This window comes from Grus americana, chromosome 12, assembly GCF_028858705.1.
Source record: "Grus americana isolate bGruAme1 chromosome 12, bGruAme1.mat, whole genome shotgun sequence".
In the NCBI taxonomy this organism is placed as follows: domain Eukaryota; kingdom Metazoa; phylum Chordata; class Aves; order Gruiformes; family Gruidae; genus Grus; species Grus americana.
This window is the reverse complement of record NC_072863.1, coordinates 19768302-19794209: the sequence shown is the minus strand read 5'-3', so window position 1 is coordinate 19794209 and position 25908 is coordinate 19768302. Positions and strand designations below refer to the sequence as shown.

Here is a 25908-nt window from a genome sequence, read left to right as displayed (position 1 = left end):
CAGCAGGGCACATTAGGCCAAGATTTTAAAGCTACAAAATGAATATACCCTTACGATCTCAGATGAATACAATGTCTTTGCTTGAGATCTTAACATGTAATATCTAGCCACAGGTCCCCTGAAAAATCAAAGTTCAACCCATTTACAATGTGCCTTACAAAATAGTCTTCAGTGCTGCAGGTTCTGCAGACTTTATGTGGCCAGTTAAAACGTGCACAATAGGTCAAAAATAATAAAGTGTAATGTTTCTACTATTTCAGTGTTCTGTACCTTTGATTCTTTCATGTCCTTGAATTTAAACAACAAATTTTGTAATCCTGTAGCCTTTTGTCAGCTGCAGTTGCTCTGCTGCTTAGTTCTTTTTAAAAATGTCTATTATCATCTTTCTTCTTCAGTATTTTTTGAAGTTTCCAACACTGCAAATTGCCTGCCTTTATAAAGTAATGTGCAGATACGAGTAAATATTTAGGACTCAGATGAGGATGCAACAATTATGATAATCTTTAAAAGAATTATTTTTATATTCTATCATTGACAATATTTCTCATATTAACAAGACATCCTCAGAAAGGTTATCTCCGGTAGAGAATGTACCACATCCATATAGTAACGTAATGACATACAGAGACTGTATGCAATCGCAGTATGAAAAATATGCTTACCAGCTTCTTTTCATCATTTTTACTGCCTCATTTAAGAAAGTATGGAAGAATTGAACAATGCGAAGGTATTTTTTAAACTGAAACCTATAGCTCACGATCCAGTATTTGCCACTAATGTGAACAAACAGTACTATATGGCACTTAGCAAAAAAACTCATGAATTTCCATAAGCTTTAAGTCAGACATTCAACCAAAATCTGTAAAAATTGTTTCAAACAATTCTGAGGCCATCAGTTCTTCCTTAAAATGGCATACCAACCTGCCTCATTCTTTTCAGATTAGGCCTTTCCTCTCTTCTGTCTGGGCCCTGAAGGTTATATTATGCATAAATATGTATAAACCACATCTATTTGCATATTACACAAATACTCATTCTATTTCCTCTGCAAGTCTACTACACATGTTCAGTACTTCTATTTTATATTGATTTTTAATATAGATTTGTTCAACTCCAGGTATTTTAGCCATCTGCTTACCTCGCCCAATTTATTCTAGTGTACGTACTCATTTATTTTACACGTAGACACCGTTATCAACATATACTCAGCTCTTTGTCGCTGCCCTCTGCCGCAGCTGCCGTCTTCCTCTTCTATGGGCTCACTGGAGCCCTGGTCTTGCAGCACCAGAGACCGCAGGAGATGATGAGGGTCCCTCAGAGTGTTTCGTAAGTCACCAACTCTTCCCCGGAGGGACAGGGGAAAGCAGCGGAAGCTCCACTCTCTTGCCGCTGAAGCCTGCCAAGCTCTATATAGCTCAGACTCCCGGTGCAACCATATAGAGAGGGTTTACATTGTTCCACGCTGCCACCACTCTGTGTTGTTCCCAGGCAGCACGGAGGTACAGGGTGCAAGAGTCTCACTGCCCGTTCTGGGAGAAAAGTCTATGTTCTGCAGATACAGTCCCGTTTTTTTCTCCCAGGTTTGAGGACTGAAGATAAAAGTAAAAGTAAGCCCATGAGAAGTTTTAGAGCTTTGGACAAAGATCAGATGACTCTAATCTGCCTGACGGTTTTAGATCATCTTTCTGCAGTAAGCACTTTTTTTTGGTGCGTTGAAGTACCTCCTTTCCTACTAGTACTCCAGACCTCCTGATGTAAATCCTAGTCTGCTCTCAGTTTGTTCTTGTGAATCAGGAATTCTTGGAACAATACAAACACATTTGTATTTTTAGCACACATTATGTCTTTTCCATCTGCAAGACACTTATTTAAGCTACTTCCCTTTCCTACTGGCTAAACTATTTTATCAATTGCAATTGATTAGATGGATTTATTATCGTATTCTTATTAGAGTATAAGATGATATTAGGACTTTCTGCCTTCATAAAACAGGCCAAAGAGAAAGGATACGAGACATAAAATTAAAACTTAAATTAGTATCTTACACTTTTAGCATTTGTTATCATTGGAACAAAACACAACTTTGGAACAATTTAGCAGTGTAAGAAACTATTCCTCATAAACGAAGGCCCTCCATTCCCAGTATACACAACAGATGCTGAATGCACTACAGTGCTAGAACAGGGCGTAATTTTGAATTCTGTAGTGGCCACCTCCAAGAAGAGCACGAGAGAACATGTAAGTAGAAAGGAGAAGGAAAAGGGAAGAGCCAGGCAGCAGAGGTGCAATGTACCCTGGAGGGTATGCTGGTCATAACTCCTCAGCTCATCAACAGTCTAACCTATCTCCTGCTAAGCCCACATCGCGTTTCAGTTGATAATGCAAGTTCTCAGCCAGCACCACTGTGTTTCAGAACAAGTTGTACTTGGCAGCCTGCCATGGTGCTGAGTGATCCTTCTCCTGCGGGATTCCAGAGCTTCCACAAACACAACAGGTCACTTTCCACTAATGTGACATAAAAGAAAGAGATTGAAAATGTCAGTGTTGACATTGGCTGCCTGCAGAAATCAGTATGCAGAACTGAGCTGTGTTTACAATGCCAAAGTTAAAGGGAAATCACGCAAGTCCCGCTTTCCCCACCCGACTTCACCTCTCCCACACGCAGACACGCTACAACACTGAAGAGCTGGGCTGGAATCCGGAAAGAACGGCCACAAAGTAATCTCAATCATTTTTAATGAGCACACATCTAGCTTTAGGATGATAATGGTTGAATACCAAACGCTATATTGCCCCGCTGCTGGGGATAACCTAACTCTGGCTGTGTGCCGGACGGCACGCACAAATACCCAGCAACACGCACTCTGGGTGTTTCTCTTGGCCTGCTTATCAGTGAAAACACCTTTTGTAACATTTTGTACATTTGAAGGATTTTTTCTGTAAAACAGTCAGTAAACGTAAGGTAGTATTTTGGCTAGTTTGGTAAATTAGTACTGCATGGATTGCCTTGCAAGTTCTTGTACAGAAGGAAATGCCTTAATCTTAACCATTTGGCTTAGTAATGCACTTAAAGACACTTCAGCAAATGTTGGAGAAATGCTTTTTTTTCTTTTCAGACCAGATTAATTTCAATGCCACTTTCAGATCACACAAGCAAATCCAATAGTTGAAGTCTGAATATTAACTATGAATGAGTAGAATGGCATACAAATAAATTGATGACCTGCAAACATGATCTAGTTTTTAATGTGAGAAAATGTGATCACAGAACTATAAAATGGATGACAAAAATTGTTAAAATGCTTTGGCAAGCAATCCATTACTATTGGTATGTCCCATATTACACTTCAGAAGAGGATATGTCAAAATACATGGGGGACTATTGATTTAGCGCTAGCAGGCTTACAGCCATCTAGATTTCTCTCCCAAAGACATGCTGTGTTCAAATCGAGGCGAGTCAATTCTTAAAAAAAATCAAGAGAACTAGATCCATTCACACAATTGCAGGTATAACCCACAGTATGCAGGAAAGAATAAAAATTTTAATCAGGATGGTTTTATATGAATGCCAACAATATTTTAGTCATGTGCCATCTTCTATATCCCATTATTTTTACATTAATGAGTAAATGAACTGTGAAAAGATGTTGGAAAACACAGGAGAGAGAACATACATTGGTTAGCCAGTCAGCTTTTTGGATATTTTTAAAAATTTCATTGATGTTATGCTTCTATAGTCTAGTTGTACGGCACCAGCAGAAGCTGGCTTGCCACTGACTGCTTGTATTGCCTGTCTATTGGTACCCACTTGTGTTGGTTCTGGAGCTGGCTGCTTACCAATTTCCCTACCTCCGTGGATTATCTCCTCTATTTTGATACATTTTCTGAAGACCTAAGGCAACTGCATATTAAAATAAAACTAGAGTCTTTTTTTCAATCCTTGCAGTAAATTTAGGAATTTAGTTAGTCAAAATTTCTCCTGTTGTGGACGCGGGATTCCAAATCAATCAACATGTAATCACAATAATTTTTATTTTGGAAACAGTAATAGAAACCTGTATCAGCTATTTTCAATGGAATGTTGGTCTTAAAAAACTTACAGCTTTCTTTTGATCTCAAATATTGTTTAATAAAGTTATTATTAATTTGCATTCTTTTGATATTACACTATATACTCTTCATTGAGACTCTTACCATAGTAGTACAAATAAAGAAGATACCTACTGTGAAACTTACTCAAAAAACTGAATAAATAATCAGGTGGCTAGACTGCACTGAGCTACATACTCTTACAGCTAAAAACCCACTGTGAAAACTGGTCGTTGAGTCTTCCTCCATCCTTTAACCACTTATTAACCCAAGTGAGGATCTCCCCTCTTAACCTCTGGCAGTTTAACTTGCATGGGAGCCTTTGACGTGTGATTTTTTTAATTAGCATTTACAAATAAAAGTAGACTGTATCAACTGTTTTTTTCCTCATTCACCCGCTCAGTGACTTCTTTAAAGATTCCAATAAATTTGTGACAAAAGTTGACTTTTCCTGAATATATAATATTTATTACTGTGTGAACTCACTCCACCTTTAAAGTAGTTTCTATTTATTTGCCTGGTACAGTTTTCAACGTAGCAGCATTATCCTAAGAGAGGGAAACATTATGCATACTTCCTCTTGCATATCACAAAGACAGATTTCCAAGACAGACTTTCATTTAGCCATAACTATTGCACATCAGTTAGCAGCTGGGATCTTACATAAGTCAGCACATTGCACTTGAATGTTAGGTGGCTGATTAGAGAACTGCCAAAATGCCGTATTAGTTTACAAAAAACAATTCTAGCTACTGAAGACAGAGTGCAGGAAGTCATTCAGGGTAAGAGAATTAAACAAAAAATATTAGAAAAAGCTTAACATGAACATGCATAAGTTAATTAGAATATTTCTATATGTTTTATCCTATTTTGCTCAGTTACAAGGCATGTAGTTTAATAAAATCAGAGCACAGTAAAAGGACAGGGTATCTCTGACCTGCAGGCTGAAATATATCATGGAAATACTCAAACCTGTCTCATAGGGTTAGTTCAGGTGTCAAAAGCAGTCTAGCTGGGGTGTCAGGGAAGTCAGTTAGGCAATTCACCAAATAGAACCCTACCCTTGTTTAAGATGACTCAAATCATCCATTATAACAATAACTCAGGAATGCCGGGCAGTTTACTATCATGGGTTTTTATCTAATAACAACATATTAATACTTAATTAAGATTTTCTGAAACCAAAGATTTGCCTGGAGTACAACACAGGGCACTGCAGAAATACCTGCCACTACCTATGCTATATTTGAACTGGAGGTTATAGGAAATGTTTACACAGCACAACGTTGGGCAGAGTAGCTGTATTAGCTATTTTGCAAAGGCTGTTGACCTAGTAAACCTGAGCAGAGTGCCCTGTTAACGTACTGCTTTCAGGACCTAGCTATCTCTGCACTGCATAGCACCATGTAAACATCCTTGAGAACCTCTGTTTACTCACAGATCAGGCATGGCAAGCATAACCACCATGTTAGCTTCTCAAGTCACCTTTCCAAAATAACCTAAAGTCCTTCAGAGGAGATATTTCTGTAGGCAAGAAGGCAGAGAAAGGCTTTAAATCCACCCAGTATTAGGCTTCTCCACTAAGACTACCAACTGCTTTTTTAAGAAAAGCCGAGCTGTGATGTGTACCAGCTGAGGGGCAGCCTAATGTCACAGCTAGACTTATTTATTATTAGCTTGTGCCAAAAATGTTAGTGTCCCTGCCCGTGAGCTTCTACCCCTACATTCCCAATCTCTTTTGTGTCATGGGATTGACTAAAAGTTTTGACATCCTATCTCCAAATTCCTGCTATAGAAATTAAACTGTTTGCTTGTGTCTTACAACTCCAGTACTTACAAAGTAGGTAATCTCTGCTGCTATATCAACAGAGAATCTTCTGGCCATCAAGTCTGTGAAACCCAAGGCTAGCCTTGCTTGACAAACATGTATTTATTTTTTTGACTAGATATCACAGTGGCCTCTTTTGCGAAAAAATACTTCTTCTAATTATGCACTCTCAGTCATCTGTTCCTGATTCCTTTCCCGTAACACATCTTTTCAAGGTTAGTATTACTCCATGATTATTTGTAGAGAATTGTATAGGGAAAGATTGAGAGTATAAACAGGAGACAAAGTACATATTCAGCAAACTAATATTTTAAAACAAGTTTTCCTTCATTTTTAGAGTGATCTGGTGCTTTTTTTGTTAACAACAGTTTATTATTTGTAGAAGAAGGATTTGCATACTGGGCAGAATTATCAGTAATAACTCAAAGCAAAAATTACTCTCAAGTTCGGAAAGATAACTGACAGGAGCATTACATCTTGCCATAAAAAAAAACCCCCACTTACTCTGTGAACTGAGATTACGGACCTGATGGTGTTCAAATCTAGATACAGAAATGAACACAAGGTATGTTTTTCCCATACATCATATTTCCAGAGTAAAAGTGAAAGGAATCACAGACCCACTTTCTCATCTAGCCCCTGGAGAACACTCCATTTTGTCTTGTAACAACTAGCATAAGGCATTGAGCAATTTGATTGTTACTTTAACTGTGGTAGGACATTAAGAGACAAACAAAAGGTTCTTAGCGCTTCTGTTCCTTAAATCCCAGCCTGCACTTGTAAGATGGTGTTGGGTTTTTTCATTCTAACTCACAGAATCTGTTATCCTTGAATCAGTAGCATGCCTTTATTGAAAAAAAAAAATAAAATCAAATGGCATTTATGTCAGCTAAGAATCTAAATCAGACCTGCACTAAATTTTTGTCAGCTTTCATTTGTGTATTCTATTCAACAAGAACTCCTACAGAGGTCTGTCTTTAAGAAAAACGGAAAAGATACTCTGTTGGCTCTTGCAGTCTGTTTTGGTAACAAAGAAAAATATGATGCATTCCTCCAAGGAACTATTGATATGAATCATCCTATTTAAGAAAAGGTGTATTAGAAGAAAATGAATCATTGTTTGCTCTATGCAGTACTCCAGCACGTTGGAGGTACAAATATTATTCATCCAGATGTGTAGTAACTTCACTAAAACACTCTTCTTAAGTATTTTAGCCATAGACACATTCTCCTTCTGGAATTTACAACTACCTTACTTTGTGAACAGATACAGCTGATGGACTGTCGGAAAAGTAATTGGTAATACATTAGGTTTGTCAATATTTGCATAGTATCTAAAAGAAAATTAGAAATCAAGATTCTTTATCTGTTTAATTATTTATATTGATCTTAGTTTAGTTTACCGTTTAGTTTGTATTTATTTTAGTTGCTTTTGTAACTCTTTGTATTTATTGTCTACAGAAGATTAGAAAAACATTCACTTGCAGCTTTGCCTAAATAAACTGTCCCAGAAAGCTTACAATGGCATTCTTACATATTGTTAACATATTTTCACAATTCATAAAAGATTGGAAAAAAGTTCAGAAATTATTTATGTCTAGGAGTATATGCATCACTAACACTAGACTGTGTACTATGGACTTTTAACTAGCAAATGACGGGGCAGGCTTTGTCCCTAAAAGGATGGATATTAACAACAAAAAAAATTATCCACTTGCGTTTTGTTCTAATACACTATAGGCCTGAGCATTGAAGGTCCGTGTTTGTAAGACATTATTACCCACATATATATAGCTCTTGAGTCACATATGATTTGTGAACAGTTTGAGTGCAGCTCCATATCAAACCTACATCGCTGGATTGGCAACAAAAATGTAGGGATTTCAAGTACTCTGCTAAAGGGACTTCTAGATTGTCTTGGGAGTGAGCTGCATGCTCAGCTCTGTCCAACTGTGAAGCAATATAACCTGTAATAGCTGTTGTTATTTCCCTTCTCTGGAGCATCTTTCTTGTGGCTTTATCTCTGTGTCACACAGCTAGTGGAGATGGGCCACATGTAGATGCCTTGGTGGAAATGTGCAATTTTTAGTTCATAAAAAAGAGACTCTCTTTTTTTACTTTTTTTTTTTAAGAAATTGTGTTTCTAGATTCAATTGCTTTTGTAAATTGTGAAATATTTTACAAAGTCACAGAAAGCAGTCAACTTCTGGAGCGTGCTACTGTTGTTCCGTGACTACAGCTGGCTGCATTCCAGCCCAATATACTGAGTCACGAACTCAGTGCCCCTCTATTATTCTTATAGAACCTTGTTCTTGTGTATGAGTCAAAAGCTTAGGATTCTCTTAAACAATACATTTCTAGAGTCTCATTCTTGGTTGTCAGCTAATCATCTGTGAACTCCCTGCAAATATTTAAAAAACAAGCCAGAACAGTTGTGTTGACTCAACAGTGCCCTAATACCACCTTTCGGTCAGGTAACGTACACAAGAGGAGTCTCTCTCATTAAAGACACTGCCAAAGGGCCAAATTCTTACCCTTTCTGGCAATCAAAAAGAATAGCTCCATTAGATCCTTTAAAATTTAGAGAAATGTGTTACATCTTGGCACTCTTACTTGCTTCTGCTTGTATAGGCAGGTTCTAGCACCTTTTATTGCCTTCAAGTGAAATCCTAAATCCACAGGAACACAGAAAAATGAAGGCCACTTACCCAAAACTCTACTATCTTTCCTTTTTATAATTCTAAATATCTAAGTCATCTTAAAAATGCTACTTTCACTAATTTCATCTTAGTATTTTTCATACATTGATTGGTACATATGCACAAACATTTCAATTTGTGCAGACCGATCATAACCAATTCTTTTAGCATTCTATAGATTTAACAACGAGTCCAAACATTTATCAACCGCTATGGAAATAAAGTGCACCAATTTTTTGCATGAGAATTCAGACAAGCAAATTCAGACTGCATATAAACATCCATGGGTGTAAAAACTTTTAGAAGATGCTTGTGTAAATTCGGTTCTTATCAGAGGTTCAACAGGGGAGGCTTTCCCTACTGTATCTGGAATTGAAAAGTTACAATCTTTGTCACCTGTTCTTCAGTTTTGAGCAGATTTATATCTGAGTTTTAGCAAAGCAACTTTAGACATCACCAGCTTTCAATTCTTTGATATCCTAACCAGTTGTAGCTTGTCAAACAATATTCAGAAATATTTCCTGTAACATTAATCAGGGAATCATTTCACAAATATGATCCTAGAAAAACATACAGGATTGTATTTGTGCGAAGGCACCAAAGTTCAGAGATAAGGCAGGTGACAAACTGACAGAAACACAAATTTTCAAGACACAAAAAATTTAGCATAAATTGTAAAATCTTTCTTATCTTTATTAAGCGGTCTCACTGTCTATGAAGCTGCTCTAGATTTATTATGAAGCTAAGAACAGAATTAGTCTCAGAGAAGGGGGAATGAAGTACACTCATATTCTCTGACATACTATAAGTAATTCTTTTGCAATGAAAGCACAACTTTGCCTCCCTTTTTGCTCTTAAATCTGTAAGATAGAGTTCTCTTTCTATAGCTTGCAGAAGGCAAATTCACTACCATGCACAAGCCTATAACTCCATCCTAGCCTCCCATTTTAGGCTGTACTCACTCCCAAAATAGCAGCGCTTGTACCACTCAGTGCCATTTCACGCAGCTCTAGTGGACGTATTTTTATAATGGACTGCAGACACAAGAAGGAGAGTAATTTTATTAACTATGCGAACAGTAAAAATATGGATTTTAATTTACAGCTGGATAAAAAAATCAAGCATGTTTACCTAAGAAATGTAGTATTTGCTTAGAAGTCTGAGAATGAATACAATTAAACACGTATTTTAACTTTGCCCATGCAAATGTGAGCAGCTTTCAGGAATCTTGTTATCTGTACTTACTCATTATTCCAACACATAATTATTTTTAAAATATCATGATGATATGATGTTGTTGCAGAATATTATCTGGTATTCATGTGAAAACTAATCTCTGTCAGCTCTCCCATGAAACAGAAGAAAAAAGATTTTCTACGAATAAACCAAATCCCACTCAAAGTAACATTTCTCCTCCTATATAGCAACTTCCTTCACTCCAAAAATTTGGAAACAAGTCAAAACCTCTGTAAAAATACTGTTTTTCCACATAAGTAAGCAGAGGCAAAGATAGTTTAAGTGACTTAAGCGCGACCATAATCCAACAACCTATTATAAACAGTGTATTACACTATCTTTTCAGAAAGCACCTGAGGAGTCAGGAAATGATACCTGATTGCAGATGTATTTGTCATACTAGCCCTAAAAAATATTATGAAGCACTGTTCTGTTTTTTAAATCTTCAGATTTACAACCAATAATAATGTTAATTAACTTCAGTAATGATATTTAAATCTTATTGCTACATACCAACATACTAGTTTGCAGACTTTGTAAACTATACATTATAGTTTCTTTTGGCACTTCTGTTAAGAAGTGTAACACTGGTTCATGAAGATGTGGGTAATTTCCAGAGATAGTGGCTTTGCCAGATCACAGACATTCTGAGTCTTGTATAATTAAAAGATAATTCCTCTGAGGTGAGTGCTTTTTAGACCTAGAAACACTGAGATGGCAGAATGTCTCTTGGATCTGATAATAAGGCATTTGCTCTGGCAGCGACTGAAAAAGTGTTTTCATTATCCCACTAATATCTACAAAGGAGTAAAAATAAAACAACTCCAGCAATGGTTAATTATACACTGTATTTCGCTCACAGTCTTTTGAGTTACTCACATCAGCAGGAAATACAGCAGATAATATAGCAAATACTGTGTAGAGGATGTAAACAGTATTATCTTCAAAGAAATATTAATGATCTCCTCTTTCAGGAATCTGCCTTGATTTCCTATGGTAGTTCAAGACAGAGAAATGTGATGAAACAGTGGAGGATGTGTTTCTCAACCAAGCAGGAACAGGAGTTTTCTGGATGGAGATAAAGGCGTTTTTGACTTAATCAATAGGAGCAAAATAAACAGGAATAGAGAAAAAGATTTTATATTGAAAATTTCCACGCAATTTTTATTTTCCAAAGTTTCAGAAATTCACTTTCCCTTTTATCTGCAGCAATCTCAATGTTACTTAAAAATATCTATGTCCCAAATTTGTCTCTGGGTTTTTTTTGTTTAAAAGATGGGGTTGATAGCTACATCAGTAAGAGCACTAATCATCAATAGAAATTAAATCCTCTGGGTTTCAAAGAAGCTTTGGAAAAACAAGAAAAATCAAATTCAATCTAATAAAAACAAGAATAATTTCTGGACTACAGTGTGGTTCTCAAATGGTGTATCAACAATGGTGAATTTTACATCACATTCTAATTCTCAGGCTCGGAGCAAATTTTATTTCAGAAAGAATGCAATTTCAAAAGTGCAATGACTATACTCGCCATTAAAAGGTCTATCTTTCTTGTATTATTATTAACTAATGTACTAACAAACTTCAAACAATTTTTTGATTGATTCTGTTCAAATGCCATCAAATTTTCTTTAGCCCTGCCATTAACAGACTTTGTCCTTTTATTTTTATCTTCCCATCTCAGTTTTCTACAGTTCCTAATTTTCAGTTCATTTGAAGTGTTATTTCTGGGTTTTATATTTGTATTGTATATATGATACAACAATCATTTACTTAATTTTTTTTCATTTTCCTTTCATCAATTTTCCTCTTAATTTTTTTTACAAGTAAAAAATTTGGGAGCAACAAAGATCTAAGAGAAATTGTAATGATGACCATATCCTCATACTCACTTATGCTGAAGACAAAAGAAAAGGTATCAAGCAATTGATAATAATAACTAAAGTATATTTAGATTACTTTAATATTATATTCCATTGTCAAACTTTGCATATGTTTTCTATTGTTCTCATGAGGATACTGATCTAAATTCAAGACAAAAAGCTTTCCTAAATGTAGTGCCACAGACCGTAGATCCAAATTTAAGCCTAACCACTGAATGAATCTGGGATCCAATTCTAACAGTCGAATGTTTCCTTAACACCATAGCAGGCATGACTTCAGTACTGACTCAGCTATAATGATGAAACCTATTAAACCACTGACATCCTTTCTCGTAATACGATGAATTTTTCTTACACATCTCCCATTCAAGTACAGACGAGGTCCAACTCTGTTTAGTTTCTGAGATGTTACATGATCCTACCTCAAGCACAAAAGCATTTAAACTAACATGCTTATTAGCTTTCTTAATGTTAAAGTGATTAACATGTTACCTCTTGCTAATTTTGTGACTCAAAGAACAGGACATTTGGCATTACTAATTTCTGAAGTTTCGTTAGATTTATTTACTTTTTTCACTATTGCAGCAATTGCAAGCTATATAAAATGAGACACTGAGATACCATTTCTATAAAAATCTTTTTCAATATCTAAATATATATTACTACAGAGTAGTAGTATATGTCTAATAAACCAAATTATTACCTCAAGCCCTATAATGTACTCAGTGCTACCACTGATTATCTAATGACTAAATCTATTAATTTAGATATAAACATAAATTATGTTTATAAGGTCTATATTAAGTTTTTTTTTCTGTTCCAGAATACGTGTTTCCTAGTGAAGATGCCTTGCATGTGGATATTGGGCATTACTGAAGAGACATGCTGGCAGACCTGAACTCATGCTGCTTGTATCTTATGCTGAGGTAAACCAATTTTGGACAAAAAAAGTGTGCAGGCTAACCAACCTTGTCGAATGGTTGGGCTTTTTAGTCTGGGCACGCCATCACGCTAACATACCTGTATGGCTGTTGGATGCCACATAGGGTTTCTTAGCTCTGCCACAGCACAGAATTAATGCTTCTGAGTCAGAGCTAGATCGTGGCTGGCTATCTTGGACTACAGGCATAAAAACTTGGGTCTATCTGCACAGACATGCCCAGACCCATTCTAGTAAAGATTTCAAAATGGTTGTAATATGTTTTATGAACTTGAAATAAATACATAGGTCCAAATACTACTCTTATGTACACAAGTGCAAATCAGGAGTAACTTCAGGTCTGCTTCTCCAAATCTGCACTAGTGCCACTGAAAGAAAGATCTGCTCCTATAACTTGAAGGTGGCAGAAGCAACCGCTCATGCTTTTCAGAAGAGATTGTGGCTCAACTTGTACTAATATTTACCTTAAGATAGCAGCATAAAGATAGAGGACCATAAATTTTTAACACAAAGAGAGAGACTTGCTGAATAAAGCAGGATTAACATTACCATTTCATTATTTATTTGATCTTAGAATGTGACGGACTAATTAAGGGTGGCTAGAATATGTCAAGAATAGGCAAATTATTAATCATTCTGACAGAAGAACCGGAAGTAAGGTTTGTTTTGAAACTGAGTGCTCTGTTTAAATCTGTTTATTTCTGTACTAAGTCTAGGCACTTTGAGTTGTCATGATGACTCAGAGCAAAGTTGCAAAGCCTAACTTCTACAAAGAGATTACTCACTTTGGGGTTTTTTTTGCACTGAGCTGCTCTGAGTCAGCTTCAAATTGTTGCACATAGAATACCTGGGTACATCTTCAAATGGTGCAGGTAACTTTAGTGCAAATTTCTCAAAGAAAAGCAGTCTCTGTATATCTGAGCAAATAATTGACTAGGCCTACCTTCTCTAATATCCCCAAATAAGAACTGAGTTTTAGAATGAAAGAAGGCATTTAAATATGTACATAAGAATAAACATAGGGGTATTATCTGTTGCACTTGTTCATTCTTTAAACTTATTTATGTCATTTACATGTATACCCTTGATTTTCTTCTCTAACTACCCATCTAAAAGACAAAAAAATAGTAATGAATTCTATAAACTTATTTGAGACATAATGTATTTGTGAGACTGCATGAAATACAGTTTCATTACATCACACAATGCTTTTATGCTGAAAGGATTAGCATGCAATGCCAGGTTCACTTTGCAAGATTCAAAAATAATTGAAATTTGGAACATGAACACTTCAGAATCTGATTTAAGAAGGAACAGCAGAATGTTAGACAAGAATTTGAAATCTTCTGAACACTATTCCTTTATAAACTGCCTGGAAATAAAGACATTGCTGTGAAATGGAGTGATACAAATGCATACCTTATGCATTTTATCTTCAGGATTTTTAGGATAGAAATTTTGGAGAAGTTTTTTATTCAAAAAAATGAAGTACTTCAAAAATATATCAAAGGCCTTTATGAAAAAAGAGAGGTAAGCTTGTTCCAATCTAGTATGAAATATAATTTAGAGACCCACTGCCCCAATATTATTATTTATTCTTCATACTGTGGTAAAGGTCATGCTGCATATCGTACAAATACACAGAAATAACACTGAACTGCCAACAGTACTAAGTAACAGAATATTCTGTTACTGAAAGCACAGTAGTAAGGGAAGCCTTGAAAGGCATTAAGTGATTGATTTTGCACCGATACAACATATTTACACACACTCTTTACTCTCCCCTACTCTGACTCATATCAAGCCGTGCGTATAGGGGAAAATTACCCTATTCTCTGAGATGCATCAGGAAGCATTGAGTTAATCTATACTGATATGTTAAAAAAAAGTGCAACATAAATCCTATAAAGGATGTCACAATTACCTAAAAAGGCACTATAGATAACGCCTCTTCTCAGAAAAAGATAATACCATGGAAGCAGACTAACACTTGTTCAGTGGCCACATGGTATGCCAGTCATAGAGACAGCCTAGATCAGGTTTATCAGTTTTACCTTCTCCATCACAAGGGTATATCTTTCAGATAACTGTTAGGTTCCTAAAAAACACAGGCACATCATAATTTTATAATTATGATCATTTATTACTCAGTCTATTCTTCATTTTTTGTAAAGTGATGGAAAGTAAAGCTTGGCAAGCATAAAAGATGAACAAGAATAACAGAACAGCCTTGACAACTGAATAGCAGGAGACAGAGCAAATAGTGACAATCCTGCTGTTTCAATTTATTGCAACAAATTTTTTTTCCTGGCTTTATTATAAACTATTTTCTTTTCTAAAAAATTTTAGTTGTGGTGAAAACTACTTTTGAATCTGTGAAAGCTCTTTCTGAAGAACAAATGTAGGTGTAAGGATCATACAGAATGGAATTCCAAGTTACATACTTAAAATTAGATTGCACAATCCATATTTGTGTTGGTGAGCAGCTACTTACCCAAGCAGTCCTACAGGCTAAACTGAACAAATTGATATTTCCTCATGCATTTCCTCCTGTATTGATAGGTGCATAATTTGTCCCTTAAGTACACGGTTCAGGTAAAATTTTCTTAAAATTTCACTATAAAAGTACAGATGTCTAACATTGAAATGACCAATTTCAACATACACTATCTTGTCTACTTTAGATTTTATTCCTTCATAAACCAGGAAAGTAAATAAATACTGCTGACTGTCAGGCTTCAGATAGAATTACTGTTGCTATCAAATTAGGAATTTTAAATGCTTGATTCCTACTAAGTTACCAGAATCATTTACCTCTTTAACCATTAAGAACAATGGACCTTTGCATTGCTAGCTGACCTCATACTAAAAAATTAATACTTTAATCTCAATTATTTACAGGTAAATCACTGTTCACCTGTAAAATCTGCTGACTGAATCTGTTAAAAGTCATTGCAGAGCTTAATTAGCTGATCAGCTGATTAATTGCTTATGCTGTTCTTAAATTCTTAAATTTTACACACATGAATTATTTATTTTTGTTGTTTTGCATGTGAGTACAACTCATTTTTTGAAAATAATTACCAAGAACTCAGATTTGTTTAATCATATTTTACTTGGTGATTATTAGTGTTGCCAAATCTGCCTGGAATCAAACTGTAAACGGTACTTTGCAAGCCATGTAGGTGTTCCTGATATGTTCTCACACAGGGACACATTTGCTTCCTATAGGGTGAAAAGTGAGTGCCCAAGGAACAAGCAATAGTTTCAGACCTGACAAGAGAGCACAGTGTCCCACCTACCTAGAAACAAGCAGAAAAACATACTTAGTAAACCAGGCATCTGATGGTCACAAAGTTCTGAATGGAAGTTGTAAGGCATTCTTGCATTCTACTCTCTCATCACACCATTCTTCCTGAAAGCTATACTAGGGGTACTATGTTAACGAGCAAACCTCAAAAAGACATTATTTCCTTTGATGAGCAAGTGGAGAAGTTGGGGAAAATTGGGTCGGAAATAAACATAATCGTTGTTTTGCTCCTTTCTGTGTCAGCAAGGAGAGCTGACTGGATGTGAGAGACGGAATACGCTTCATCTGGCAAAGGGCTGATAGCATACTCCCCACTTGTGCAATGCTACAGCTCAGGGGAAATATGATTCAGAGGACTGTCTCTGAGTCATAATTTCTTTCTGGGCTCCTTCTAAACTACTAAGGCTATGTTTTGTCCCATACTCAGAACTACAAGCACAGATTCCATCTTACTCTACATTCTGAAATGCGTCAAGGCATTTGAAAGCATTAACATTGCGAGGAGCACCAACACACATGTTCTACTGAGCATGACTTCGCTTTGCAATAGTAAGACAAGAGTAATACATTTTATATTAACAAAAAAGCAACCACCCACCGCTAATGACATTAAATGGTAAACCAGCATATTTAGTATCTGTGTTTTCTAAAATGTATTGTCCTACTACGTGTTTAAGATAATTAGATATCTCATAGATATCTTATATAGAAGATATACAGAAGCCCACCTATACAAAGCAGCCTGGGGAGTGCTGAGAGCAGAGCGTGGCAAGCACTTTGTGCAGGAAGGGCATCGTCACCCTGCTAGCTCAAGAGATGAGTTCCATTGGTGGTCATCACCCTCCCAGAAGGAGCTTAGCTATGGTACCCACCCAGCAGAAAGCCATGTCCACTGCACTTGCTAGAATGGATGTGGCAACCCTGACGGAGCTCCCACAAAAACACACAGCTGTTCAGGTCTCAGGCTGCAGGGCGTGCCAGGGGAATCTGTGCTCCAGCACCTGGAGCACGTCCTCCCCTCCTTCTTCACTGACCTTGGTGTCTGCAGAGTTGTTCCTCTCACATATTCTCACTCCTCTCTCTGGCTGCTGTTGTGCAGCAGGTTTTCCCCTTCTTAAATATGTTATCACAGAGGGGCTATCACCATCGCTGATGGGCTCAGCCTTGGCCAGCAGCAGGTCCATCTTGGAGCTGGCTGGCACTGGCTCTATCAGACATGGGGGAAGCTTCTGGCAGCTTCTCACAGAAGGCACCCCAGCAGCCCCCTGCTACCAAAACTTTACTATGCAAACCCAATACAGTCACATGTCTGGAGTACGATGAACACTGTATTTTGACTTTTCCTAATGGTTATGGAAAATCTTTTCTCACTGCGCCATGGATAGAACTTGGTGGAGAATATGGGCATTTTGAATCACCTTCCTCCACATGGTCTGTGTTATCAGGACATCCTCTGGATCTCTGGAGACCTTATCATTGTCTAGATCACTGCAGATGACTTCCAGCACTGCTAATTCTCTCAGGTATTGGATGCCTTCATCCACAGTTGTCCACTTTCCTGTGTAGTTCACAAGATATTCCTTGAACAGATATCTTGCCCTCACACTTGAGAGGAGCCATCTCCAGAGACTGCAAATCACTCCCCTCTTCCAATTCCTCTCTCAATTCCCTGGTTTCTACCAAGGAATCCCAGCTGTTGCGCTTCCTTACCTTCCAATTGCTGACTGTTGGCCCCGTGACTCGGGCACTGGACCATCCAGGCAGCAATCTGCTCACCTGGCTGGTGGCTGTCATCTTTCCGCATGTCTTGAAGTTCTGATGAGGTCAGGGACTGAGTAGTTTCTGATTCCTGTATGATTTCTCTCAGTCCTTCCTCCCATTTCTTTGCCAAAGGACCAGCTGCTTGATCAAACTCTTCCTCTTCTTCCTCCTCCCTTCACTGACCTTGGTGTCTGCATAGTTGTTTCACACACATAATCCTTGAAATCCAGTAATGTCCTGAAATGTTAACAAAAGCTTCTACACTTTTAGATGACCTCATAAAAACAACGTTGACAAAACTGTTTCTTGAGATATCTAACCCACATGATAGTTCGTGGGTCACTAAAGATAATGAATGTTTACGTTACTCTGACAAGAGACATTACAGAGCAAAGGTTTCAGCTTGTGCACAGCAAAGCATTTTTTTTCAATGGATTACAGAAAAGACACAACAAAAATTTGGTTTGTCTTGTTTACTCCTTATTTCTCCCTTTGAGGCTACCTGCTAGCCTGAAATGTTCTACCGCTAGCTATCTTCCTCATCAAGCAGTGCAGTACAACACGAAAAGATACAGTGCTGAGGACACAAAGTCCATACTACAGGGATTTACAGGGTTTTACTTCACACTGACTTTAATTTGATCCTGTAGATTGACTGTTCATTAGCAGCTGGAGTGCATTACACCTATGTCTGCGTTAGTAAGAAATACGTAACAGTAGAGCAGATCTGGAAGGCAAAGAGTCGGTGTTGAAAACTTGATGTCCACTCTATATGCATTTTGCAGTTTACCTGACAGCAGTTCTACGCTGGTTCAACAAACAGATAATCCATCATAATGCTGCTGTACCACAGCTTTTGGTTTAATATCATCTGGAAGGAATTCAGTTTGTGCATTCCAAGATTGCTACACATAGCAAATCAAAGCAGGTGAGTGACTTCTACTCCAAACTACAACACTAACGTAGATACATCATGATTGTACTCCTGGAATGCATCTTTTGGGTTAGATTCGTCAGAAAGGAATCCAGTTTGCATGCTCCAAGACTGTCCTCTTCAAAAGTGAACTCTTAAACCTAAAACACTGATGCAGACACCCCCTTTGCAACCCAGGCAGAGAGAAGCTCAGTTCAGCTTTCTTACAGAGCTCTACACAATTAATTTACTTCTTTGCAGGCATTTGTGCTTTAGAATGCTAAATTTTTCTGCAGTAATTTACTATAACCTGTATCATTCCCAGTTCAACAGTGAGGAGACATAAAACACCCCTTTGCTATCTTGCATGGGCTACCTGTATTTAGGTAGTAGTGTGTAAGTAAGAGAAGCATGTGCAAAGCCACTATCATCCTGTCCTGCAAATGTGTAAAAATGGCTCCATACAGCAAGGCGCTTTCACCCTGCCTTCTCCATGCACTGACTACTGCAGTTACCACAGACATTTATTGTTTGAAGAAGACTGAAATATTACCCTAAGCTAGCACTTACTCTGCAACGGAAATTGGCCACATTTGTTTAAAAGAAAAAAAAAAGTAATAGTAAAGTTACAATATTATTTCTTACTGACAGAAGGTCTGGTATCCTCACAAATGGATTACACTGCCTCTATATGACACGTGGAGGCATTTCCGAGCTGTCAGTCAAAGATACCGTGCAGCAAAAATACCAGCCCAACTTTTCAAACAGAAAATTCAGACTCAGCTGAAAAAGAAAACAACACATGGGAGTACTGGCTTCTGTGTGAAAAAGGATTCTATATGCCAGGATTCCTTCTTTAAAATATTTTCCCTTAAGTTAGATGATCTTTTATTTTCTGATAAACACTTTTCTTAAGCTCAGGTGATCATCTGTTGCTCCATTATACAACACCACAATTCTAACAAAACCCGACTCTACTCCATGGTCTTCTATCAGAAAGTACAAGAAATCCAAATAAAGAGCTAGTCAATTAACAACTGCACATACCAACCTTTTTTCCTAATTCAGTTGTTCATAAAAATTCAATATATATGCCCTTATAGAACAAAGAATGATAATTCAGACACGATTAGGAGATTCCACAAGAATTATTTTCAGAAATTTATTTTGTCGGCCATGACTAGATTAAAAATTCAGTATGTCTTGCTGTATAGATGAGATAGAGTTCTTTCTCTCTTATACAAACAAGAAATGACAAGTTCTGTCAATTAGACAATAAAAGAAAATATAGACGCTAAATGAAAATGACAGCACATAAAACTGCGTAAGTAATAGTCAATTTATTAAGTGTGGCTGTGGTTAAGACAAGTACATGCACACTCATTCCCTGAGACACATATTGCTGGAGAAATTCAAGTTAAAAGCAATCTGACCTCCACTGGTATTCATGTATTGACACTTTAAGACTGAAGCTGTCATCAGAAAAAGCAAGTACATCAAACACATAAATGTGCTTTGCAACCTTCTATTTGCTGCCTTTATTGCTCCAGAAACCTCCATCAGGAAAGGAAAACACAAATTACTTGCAACTTCCCAAGTCAAAAACTGAAGTTGAAAGGCAAATACTTTTTTTTTTTTTAAACCTAAGGCATTTTTACAAGCAAGGATGGAGATGATAATTGCAGAAGCTATATCATCCAGCATAAAGCTGAAATTTCTCATTTTTAAACTGTCTAGAGGGCATTTTCTTTAACTTCCACTAATAATTTTTTAAAATCAAAGAATCAAAGACATGCTGGCTAATCGATATATAACACCTTTTTGGTAGATATGATGTACTGGCAAAGAACGTAATAGGAAAGGTTCACTTGCACTCAATTTGAGGAAAAAATGCTTTTCCTTTATGAAAACAGTCCTGTCTGCTCATTACCATTAATACTTGAAAACTGACACTAATTATACCACTTCTTATTTCCAGTTATATAAATGGGTATTTTTAATTTCTGTTCCACCCTGCTATTCTCCCATGACAATCTGTGAAATTAGTGAATAAAAGTCTGGTTGCTTTAGTAGTTTCCCTGTCTTACTGACCTGGACACATGGCCAAAGACTGTGTATCGCAAAAGGGCACATTTATGTTTCTTTCCCTAAAGCAGTTGCATAATACTTCATATAATCCCACAGCTATCATCACTATACAACCCAAATAGCAACCATCCATAAATAGGAAAACAAATAGGCAGGATAATCTTACTATTCATTCTTGATCCAGTGAGAAAACGTTTTGCAAATTTGAGCATATGCCTTTGAAAAACAGCATTCTATGGTTCTTTTCACTGCATGGTGACACTATCCCCAATTATACAAAACAGTAAAGAAACCAAGCGTTTGAGTATTTTCTGTAGACAATTATGTGATAGGATTAGATAGATGGTGAAAGGAGTATAATGGAACAAGTAAACAACCAGATCTTCGTTACCAGAGAGGTGCTGAGCACCCGCAGCTCCCTCTAAATTAAATCTGGCAACTCTTTAATACATCTGCCTTTAATCTTTGTGCCTAGGAGTCTTAAATTCAAATCTATACATTTTCATAAATAAGCATCACAATAAATGCTGTGAAGGTTCCGGTATCTTACTTCAACACAGCAAGGGAGGCCTGGATGACAGAAATAAGAGTTCATATAGCTCATGCCTGGAAAATGCATGTTTAGGGCACTCTTAACACACAGTGGATTCTACGCATTTGCAGGGATAAAAAGCCCTCAGGTTGGCTTTTACAGTGATTTTTATATAACCCTTGATATCCTAATACCTGAGGTTCTCCGTCATTAACGGATTTTTTATCTCCAAACCTCACTCTTTTGAGAGAGGGAGGAATTATTATTTCCATTTAATGACTAAGGAACTGAAGAACAAGATAGACTGAGAGATTTGCCCAAGGATGTAGGGCATACCTGCCACAAACTGAAGCAACAGCTTAGAATTCCTGATCTGTGCCTCAAACAGAAGGCATTTTTGTCCTCTAGATCTTGGTTAAGAAATGTCATAATCATTTTATTTTCTCATTCCACTGACATACAATGAATGGGGAAGTTTCCCCATTTGCAGAATAACCTAGCTATAACCGATTAATTTAAAACCGTTACTTTATTTCAGGAGCTAACTTTGCCTGTTGTAAAAATCACAGTATGTCCACACTGAGAACAGAACTGCTGTGAAGTTAATAAGAGCAGGCTACTTCAGAGATGTAAAGATAAAATGACACTTCTAGGTGAAGAGTGTGGGCCATAAATATACATTATGAAGAATTACATTAATTTATTTTGCGAACTAAGTTAAAATGGTTAATAAAACGTTAGAAACGTATACAAATCTATAATTAGTGAAGCAGTGTAACACATAAAATTAAAACCTGTGAAGCTTACCTTTCACTCAACGTCCTTTGGTTGCTAAATACTTCTGGGATATTTTTATTCTAAATTTCTACAGAAAGGTAATCTGGAGTTCCTTTCCTTTTTATGAACATGTCATGTGTAAGATTGAGCTAGGATTGTGTTTTCCTACTCAACAAAACTGATTTCTTCTTTGCCTTTGATTGGGTAATTACTTCTGTAGATGCAACTGAGGATGGACATAATATAGGCTGGTGAAGCTAGAAGAAATGGGCAATAAATCATGTGACATTGTGTCCAAAACCATTTACCTCTTATATCTTAACTGAATTAATAATATTGCTCTCTGTGGAATTTCATGGATGCCTACAGGAACCCATTACTTGTCGCTCAGTACTTCTGCAGCAGATGACATACATGGTCCTCCATTTGGCTCAACAGTACGACTACCAATCGCTTAATTACTTCATATTATACACATTATAGCCACTTGTGGAAACTATAATGAAAGAAATGGTTTCAAATTTCTGGTCTTTTTACAGTGCCTGCCTCATGCAGACACTTGGTAGGGTAGAAAGAGCAAATAAATGAAACACAAAGCAAACATACCTCCAGCTCTAAGAAGTACAGGTTCTTCAAGTCTGGTGAAGATCAAGAGACACGAAGAGGGCATCTTGATTTCCCTTTACAGTTGCTGGAAGACAATGCAACCACAGTTAAGGAAGCATTTCATACTCAGGCTATGTTGGTTTCTGTAAGTAAAACTGAAGAATATAAAACTGACTTTATATAACAGTGGGGCACTGACTTCAGAGAGTACACTATGACTATGTGCTAGACCAGTAGTCAGAGAAACAGTCAGACAGAAACCTACAAAAGTTTGTGAAAGTTATAGTAATTTGTGACATAGAAGATGGTAAAATTAGATCTTATCCCATATGTAAACAATTATTTTAGTAATGGAAGGATATCATATACTAACAGGTACTCTTACATATTTTGTATGAGCTACAAAAATAAAAAAAAATATTGCTACAGAATATTGATAACTTTGACTCAATAACTGCATCAAAGACTCTAAACATTTATTTGAAGAGAGATAAAACAAATTATTCTTCCTACTAATGAAAGCTGAGAAAGTGCATGCAAATTAAAGATTAGTTTGCAGCTTGGGGAAGTATTTCCTAATAGTCACATAGAAAAATATGAACAATTTAGGTTTTCAGGAAAGCTAAGCTTTCTTTTTAAGCCAGAGGGCCCATCAGAAAAATCTCTATTAGCTGTTCTTCGCGGCTACCCCTGGGTCTGATCCCACGCATCCACCACCCCAAAATTCTACATGACTGAATTATGCAGACACCGCTTTCTCAGCTCCCTAGCAAAACCATTGCAAGTGCAATGTAAAAGACTTTAAAAGAGACCAGAAAACACTGGTACATTTCTTCTTACATACAGAGACAGCTTATTCATAGTTACTGTCAAGCAAGCCCAGAGGTTGATGACTAAAAAAATAACATAAACAAAATAGAAAACCCAAGCCCTTTCTGTCAAATTGTTTCCTTTCTTCCTCCCACATGTATCCTTCAGCAACCAGCTGGGGTAAGCATGCAATGAACACAGTTCACCTTGCTCTATAGTTGTAAGGCTTTAATATATTTAAAACCATTTTAAATTTTCATGTGGAAATATAGAAAAGAAATCCAAACAATATATGGAAATGTGCAAGCAATCTCAGCTCCACCCAACTGATGGACCACATACAAAAGAATGAAAAATAAAAAGAATGCATCTTCAAAACTCAGTTTAATTTTACCAGGGCCTATCAACAATATAATGCAATGTAATTGTACAGCTATTGCATGGCAGAATCAATGTTACTGGGGTGTTTAGTTGTGTATTTTCATACTAACATGTTTGAATTTCTCTAGAAATTAATCTCAGTTTCCTAGTGTTTATAATACTTGTTTTGGGAATCATTACATTTCTGTAGTTACAACTTATTCACTGTATTGCCATAACACTTAGGAGTTAGAATCATGGACAAGAACATATTGTGTTAGATGCTGTAAAAACACAAAACAAAAAAAGATTGCTGTTTAAACACATGATGAGGAGGCAGTGGACAGAGAATGGAGAAGTACAAAGAAATAATGAGGCATTAACAATCAATATGGCAAGTACAAGATTTGGTGTGTCAGCTCCCAAATTGAGTTACTGGACACTCAAAAAAAAAATCTTTTCCCACATCTGAGAGGCAGAATGAAGGAAAACATAGATCTATTTATCCAAAAAAATTTAACAAGTGGGTGGTGGAAGTTGGTGTCAGGGATTGGTGAGAGTTGTCATCTAAATAATGAATCATAGGTGAGGTAGACAAAGAACGACCTTGAGAGCAAATCAAGGTAGGAAAGCTGCTTCTGTTCCCAGCCCCGACAGTTTGCAGAGTCAAAGAACTGCTGCACTTCTATGTCAATTAGATGCCTCTGTTCGGACACTTGGTGAGCTGGCAAAGGCAAGAATTAATTAAGAGAGGAAGAAAGCGTTATGGAGGTAGGTAAATGGCTAGAAACGGTTCCGCACCCTCCAATGTTCTCTCTCACATGGTGGAACATCTGTACATGTGGTAACACCTAGCCCCGCATTTTAACAGTACAAGTAATCTAGATAGCAAAGGGAGAGAATTTTATGGCACCCGAGCACCCACTCACAATTTGACTGCAAAACGGAAGGATTTTGCTCCTCACTCATCACGTTTTGATCTAAAATTCAGGGATTATGCCAGTGGCCTGCTTGGATACCACAGGCTGAAGATCACATGCTGCATCAAGCAGCCACAGAAGTAACACAGGTTGCTAGTCACGCCAAACCCAACACCGACTAGCACCAGCCAGTCCCCAAAACCTCGACAACTGTCAAATGACATAGCAGTCTATCAAAAATAATAAAAAAACCCCACTGTACCACAGAGCACGACGCATCGTCGTGTCAGAACAGGCAACACAAGTTGCGGGAGGGGGAAGGGGGCTTACAGGGTACGTGAGGACGAAGGAGCCGAGGCCGAAGCCGCGCTGTACGCGTCACGCGTGGGCTCCGCTCGCCCCTGCCCGCCAGCCCCTCACGGCAGCAGAGCCCAGCCCGGCCCCGCCCGCGGCACACGAACGGCCGCTTTTGCACTCGGCTCCAACGGTCGCTCGCGCGCTGACGAGTTGTTTACTTCCTCCGCGGCGGGCGCGCACCCGCCCACCCCGCCCCGCGCTCCGCCACCGCCCCGCGCGCCCGGCGTCCCCCGCCAAGCTCCGCGCCGACCAATCGGGGCCGCCTCCGGCCGCGAGCGGGGGGGCGGAGTGTGTGTGTTTCTGGGGGGAGGGGCGGGGAGGGGGAGGCTGGCGAAGGCAACGTCAGCCGGTAGCTCTCGTCGGCCGGGACTTTGGCGCTGATTGGCCGCGGGATCTGCCCATCTCCCCAAGCCCCCGCCTTCCGTTTTACTCGCGCCGCCGAATACACACCGCTCCCCGCCCCCGCCTCCCATAGCTGTGTGTGTGAGGCGCGGATTGGCCGACGCCCCGGCCGCTCACCCCTCCCCCGCCAGTCAGCGTCGGCCCCGCCTCTTTCCCCACTCACCCATCTCCAGCGCAGGAAACACCCCGCTAGATCGCGGCCAGCCCGGGGCTGCCGCCGCCTTCCATTGGCCCACTGCGCTGCCCGTCCGCCGGATCCCCGCCTCTCCCGGACAGCGCGCGGCGAAGCCCGCCTCCCCGCCAGCTGATTGGGTGGCTGTGGAACGGCCGCCGTTCTCTATTCGCTCTCCCTCCTGCCGCTCCGGCGAGTCGCCCGGCCGGCTCCCGGCTGCCCCCC

At 38.2% G+C, this 25908-nt stretch overlaps 1 protein-coding gene across 4 annotated transcripts in view; it reads right to left on the bottom strand.

Annotated features, from left to right (window-relative positions):
- NXT2 (nuclear transport factor 2 like export factor 2) overlaps positions 1-25209 on the bottom strand; it is a 73137-nt gene extending 47928 nt beyond the window's left edge. The window contains exons 1-3 of one of the 4 annotated variants that reach the window (XM_054838983.1): positions 24762-24937; positions 22663-22747; positions 1139-1589 (exon numbers count right to left, since the gene is read on the bottom strand). The gene's annotated coding sequence lies outside the window, so the exon portion shown is untranslated. Of the gene's footprint in view, positions 1-1138; positions 1590-22662; positions 22748-24761; positions 24938-25014 lie in introns of those variants that run through there. The other 3 variants (XM_054838981.1, XM_054838984.1, XM_054838982.1) reach the window with 3 other exon arrangements.
- Positions 25210-25908: the final 699 nt, after the last annotated feature.